This window comes from Homalodisca vitripennis, chromosome 6 (genome assembly GCF_021130785.1).
Source record: "Homalodisca vitripennis isolate AUS2020 chromosome 6, UT_GWSS_2.1, whole genome shotgun sequence".
Lineage (NCBI taxonomy): Eukaryota > Metazoa > Arthropoda > Insecta > Hemiptera > Cicadellidae > Homalodisca > Homalodisca vitripennis.
This window is the reverse complement of record NC_060212.1, coordinates 143,487,481-143,493,480: the sequence shown is the minus strand read 5'-3', so window position 1 is coordinate 143,493,480 and position 6,000 is coordinate 143,487,481.

Genomic DNA, 6,000 nt, shown 5'->3' with positions numbered 1-6,000 from the left:
CAAACAAACCGCGCTGAAAACAACCCTATTCCAGGGTCCTGCCCTGGGGTAATATTCACACACACCTTGTCCCACAACTACCAAAGATTGACACATGGTAGTGGATGGTTCTCCGGCAATTTTTTTAATAATTGAAATTTTATAATAGTCAAAACTGATCTCGCCAGTTCCTTCTGCAAACAAACTGTCCCGCCCATCTGGTTTGCAATGCAGTGGCTCGACACAGCTCACTTAAGGGGAGTTGAACGGTCCATAAGCCCCAATGTTTAAAATAAGGTAACTCTTATTGTACCTTTTTTCCTCAGAACTCAATAAACAGTTAGGAAGTATTGAAATTTTTACACAAGGTGTTAGGATATAATATTGTATTTTATACCTCTAAAATCTTTGTAGAAATAACTTGTATACAAGACTAAAGAAAAAAACATTTTATAATTTGTGTTACTTTTTATTTTAGTATAATTTTAAAGATGAAAAATATTTTTTCATAAATATTTTATTTTATTAATGAAATTTGATAAAACTAGAAGATCTACAATACTTCTAAAAGGCTACTTTATAATTAACCAGATAAAAATTTCATTGTGTGATTAGCATGTTAATAAGTTTTCTGAGAAAAAAGGTACATATATACATTAAAAAAACCTGTAATGTTTCAAAAACAGCGGAAAACCAAAATATTCATAATAATTATAAGTTATATATTATACCTATAGAAGTCCTCGCCAGGACAGTAGCTAGCACCATCCTATTTCCTCTTCCTCACCTAATAACTGTCTCGCACCATATTTCTTTATTTCTTGCTTATCCTTAAGTCATTGACTCTGCTTTCAGGATCTGTCCTTCACTCATCCCTCGACTTCATCCGAGGCTCTTCAATGTGCTTACTGTTGTATTTGCCACAGTCTTGTTATTCCTAACTCCTTTAAAACCTTGATGATTCCTTGCGCAATGTTTTACCTTTCATGTGAATGTTAGAACAGCATCATGTAAACACCTAAATACAAGAGTCAACCTCTTCCAACAACACAAAACACATTTTTTTGGGATACAGGTTTCCCACACTACATTTGGTTGAAAAGTTTCTGTTCACATTCTGGGTTTTTAATACCGGATGAAGAAAATTTTTTTTAAGTTAGATCTAATTCTTGGACAAATGTCTGTATGTAGGTTTTATTGCTGTCAATAACAGCTTGAGGTAGAGAATTTTTTTGTGATTTTGTAGGTAATTTCGTTTCTTTCTTTCATTATACTTCTTGCTAACCTGTATTTTGCCGACCAGGTGTTATGGAGGGCGGAGGGCAAAGTTTGATGCGAAATTTGTTTATGTAAGTCCTTATATTTGAAAAAATCCATAGAAGGCTTTAAATAATTAACGGAAATGGCTAAAACTCCATTTTTATGTAGGGATTGCAGTAAATTGTTCAGAAAGAATCAAATAAATAAAATAAAAAAATAAAAAAGCAAAAAAAACAATTTTTTTTTAACAACCACGATTTTTTGCGTTCAACTCCCCTTAAGCTCATGCACCCGTTGAGACAACGATTTTTAGAGTCCGTTTACGAGCAAGATGAAACTGCCGAAACACTTGCTCTTTGATTGTCCTACAAGAGCAACGAAACAGTATGGTATCTTAGGTAGTTTGGACAAGGGTGGTGAATTTCCCTTGGAGGACCTGATAGGTTGTTTGTGGAACTGCTGAAATCATAGACTGGTTAGGCCTCATAGTGTGCTTTCAGGGTGCGCAAAAGTCCCTTGAGGCTTAAGTGCATGGCAGGAGGCCGCCCCATAGAAGAAAAAGAAGTGCATATTTGTATTATTTAACATTTTTCTCTGGTTTATAACAAAAAATTGATTTATAACACCTATTATTTAGCATTAAGCACATATTTTTAAAATACATCCGAAAAATATGCTGCGCAAAGACAAAAACCTATCAGTCGGAGGGTTAAGCAATATTGTTTTTCTATAAAATAAAGTTCAGCTAGCAATTTTGTTAATTATGACTATCTATTTGGTCAAATGTTTTTTTTTACATAGTTTAGATGTTTATAATTGATTGTTAATTCGATTGTCGTGGTTGCCAAGGAAGTATTTATAAACGATCTTCACTTTGTGGCATGGGGAAGGGAGCACCCTTTGTCCAACTCCGACCACCTACTCTTCAGTTTTACGTCTCCTACAGAGCCATAACCAAACATATATGTGGCGTATATTACTGCTTTCTCGGTTGTCACAAGTGTGCGTCTACTATTCTCGTATTCACGTATCTCGTTACTATTCTTCATTGTCTGGTAGTGTTGTGATTAGAAAATATAGTTTTTGTTCAATATGAGCTGAAACGATTAAGAATAATGTTACGTTAAGGATTTTCATGAAACTTTTAATAGGATTATTATTGGAAAGGATTATGAACCACTTGCTGAAACAATCGCTGCCCAGACTACCAAATCCCAAAATCCTCGCCAACTCACAATATCTCCATCAGACCTTTCTATCTTCCATGGATTTGAGTCAACATCCACAACACCACCCAAAAAAAATACTGAACAGAATTTTTTAGAACACACAATAATTCAGAGTTTGTAGTTTTGGATTATTCTGTTCGGTTAGCTAAATCAAGAACAAATTCAGTATTTAAAATATGTTACTGGAACATCCAAAATTTTATTTATAAAGTTGATGAATTGATCTTAACATAAAACAAAGAAAATGTAGATATTACATGCTTATTGAACATTGGTGTCTGAGCTATTTTCTATTAAATTAGTAGAATATAACCTAGTAGCATCTTACTGTGGGAAGAACTGTGTCAGAGGAGGCTCAGCTGTTTATAGTAAAATCAATGTGGATGTTAGAAATTTTAGTCAATTTTGATTCCTTGCTGAGGACAAAGTGTTTTAAATATGTGAAGTATGCTAATTTTAAGTGAAATTCCATGTTTTATAATTATTTTGCTTTTACCTTTTTTAATTTAGTTTATAATAAAAATTAGCTTTGAACAAAAAATGTTTTTATTTGTCTTGGCGTTATAGGAAAGTTAATGGAGTTATTAGTGGCGTGTGAGGGATTAAATCAGTATTTTTTATTGTTACACAACTGAGTCTCTGTGCAACACACTAAGGGGAACGACTGCAAAGAGTCGCTGGCCAGTGGGTTAAGTGTTCCAAGCTAAAGAATATGATCTGAGAAAAACATATATCTTTGAATTTTTGTAATACTTCAATATCCTCCCATCTTGACCCTCAACCAAAAACGTGGCGGTTGAGAATATATTTTATTCTTAGGAGGAATTCCTCTATCAAATTCATAAAAAAGAGGGGTTTTGGTACTTTGTAAAATCCAGAATAGCACTCGCTACTTATATGTATACCAGACATTACTCTGCTCTAGATAACAATCCATTGATTTATTTGGCTGTATGTTTTTTTAAACATCATTAACTTGGTGAATTATTTTGACACCTATTCTTTACTTTATGTTCATGAACAATATCTCCTAATTTTTACATTGATTCTTTTAGTAAGAAAAAAATCTATGGGTTAGTCTAGGTAATGTTGTTGAACAAGTCTGAACAACTTTACATTCTTAAGAAGTTAATTTTTTTAAGGCTACCATTAAAAAACATTTTGGAGATTGTTCTAAAAATTACAAATGATTTAATGTTGCCATAAATATGATAATCAGAAAACTTTATAAAATTTGAATACCACCCAAATACGAAGTAAAAAGTTTACTGTACTTAAAGTAAAATAAAGTTTTGCCAAGTACCAATTCCGTGGTAGTATGATTAGCCTATACTGTTTTTTTGAACTGTGTATCATTATTCCTGTTAAACTACCATATCACATTTAGCTTTAGTTGACTATTGTACATTGTTCTGATACCGGTGTGCTATTAAAGTTTTATTGTAAGCAATTTAATTGATTTAAAGTTGATGTAGCTGTGTGTTCAATTGGTTTTTTCGGTTTCTTTTCTGAGTGTTATTGTAATGGTGCAAGTATCATTTATATATTGATTCTTATCTAAATTAGTTTCTAGCAATAGAGGACTATTAATAATCCAACTTTTCATCATATAACTGGGAAATTACCTCAGTTAATCTTTATATATACGTTTGGAAATTAGTTGTGCATATTAGTTTGTTGAACGTTAAAATGCAAGTAATAGAAAACAGGTTTTTGTTTGAATGGCATAAATTAACCCTTTGAGTGCTGTGGCGTTTTGCTATATGGTACGCATAAAATGCCGAGCGAAAATGCCTGATTCTGCAAGGGTCTGGTTAAAAAATTCACAACAAAATTATTTATTGGTATAATGTCCTGGGTTTGTGTGTTTTTTTTAGATAAATATATTTTTTTTATAAATATAATACATTGATCACTTATTTAATGTTTTTATACCAATAAAAAAAACATTAACAAAAATTTTATGAGCAAAAACATTTTGTTTTTTATTTTGACACAACTTGGTGTTATTGAAATATTTTATTTTTTCACTTTTAGTTATTCTATCTTATACTCCATTTAATTATTTACAAAAAGACATATAAAAACTGTTTTTATACTTATAAATAAAGTTTGGAATAAATATGAAAATATGAACCACTACAAAACTAGAAATTTTCTAACCTAACCTAACACTCTGTGTATTGTCTAAACTGCTAATGCTTAAATCTAATGCCTGCTGTACTAGGTCTTCATTGCAAGCAATGTTTTTACGACTCATTGTTTATAAATATCACTGAACAAACACAAAAAACATAAAAACTATACAAATGTATTTAGTAAAGTACTAGCTGCTTACGATCACCATAACTCACGGTCGAGTCATTGTTCTACTTACACACAGACTAGAACAACATACACAAACAAAATAATTTGAAGATACTAACAACTACAAAACCCATTTGCACTTAAACACTTTCAATATTTATAATTATTTGTGAAATAAGCACCAGCGCAAACAAAACATGTGACGGCTCATCGATCAGCATAGTGGTCGATTCTAAACTCGACTGACGCGCTCACTTTACAACTGCCGTAAAAATCAGAATCTAACCAGAATGCAACAAAACCTACATCAAAAGTTGCGTTGAAGCCTTTGGAATGCGTATGTATAGTCATTTGTTTCTGACACTGCTATACATTGTAAAAATGTTCTGGCAATAAAGAATTTGATTGATTGAGCCAATTTAGATAATACTATATAAAATATAAGCGTTACTGCAGAAGTCGCAAATAGCGATTCTGGCATTTCTTGCATATAACGCAGGATCACAAATAGCGATGCTCCGGCACTCAAAGGGTTAATTAACTGTAAGAAATTTCTTTATTAGACTACATATTTATGTTAAAACACATTAATAATACTGAGTTAACAATATTCACTACTTCAGACAACTCTGTACTGCCCCATTATTGGCAGGATTGGTGTCCAGTAAGAAAAAAAATCACTGTCAAATTATTATTATTATTTTGAATTTTACTACCTGACTTTTGTTTAAGTTAAAAGTAAATTTGCTTACAATTTCCATCATACAGATTTTAATTCAATTCTCTGAAGGTTTTGTTGACACATTGTGTGTTCCATAAAAAATTGTCATGATTTGTTTAAAATTTCTATATCATAATATGGCAGCATCAAAGTACATATGCAAAATAATATTATTATTGCATATTATTCTAGCAGTTACATATAGTGACCTTCAGAACAAAATTAAACAACGATTTTGTCCTAATGGTATATTTTAGACTGTTTTGAAAAAAATTGCCTTAAATATAAAAAAGCTTAGAAATGCAAATGATGTAGTATCATAAAGGACTTTTTATTGGAAGATATAGGGTTAAGACCAGTATTTAATCAAAAAATTGTTACAAATAATATCAATATTAAAGAAACTTAATGTTTTTTAATTTATTTTGAACATGATTTAGTAAAACATGTAATAATAAGTTAAACACATTCGCCACCACAGGTCACAGCATTAGTGAGTGGATA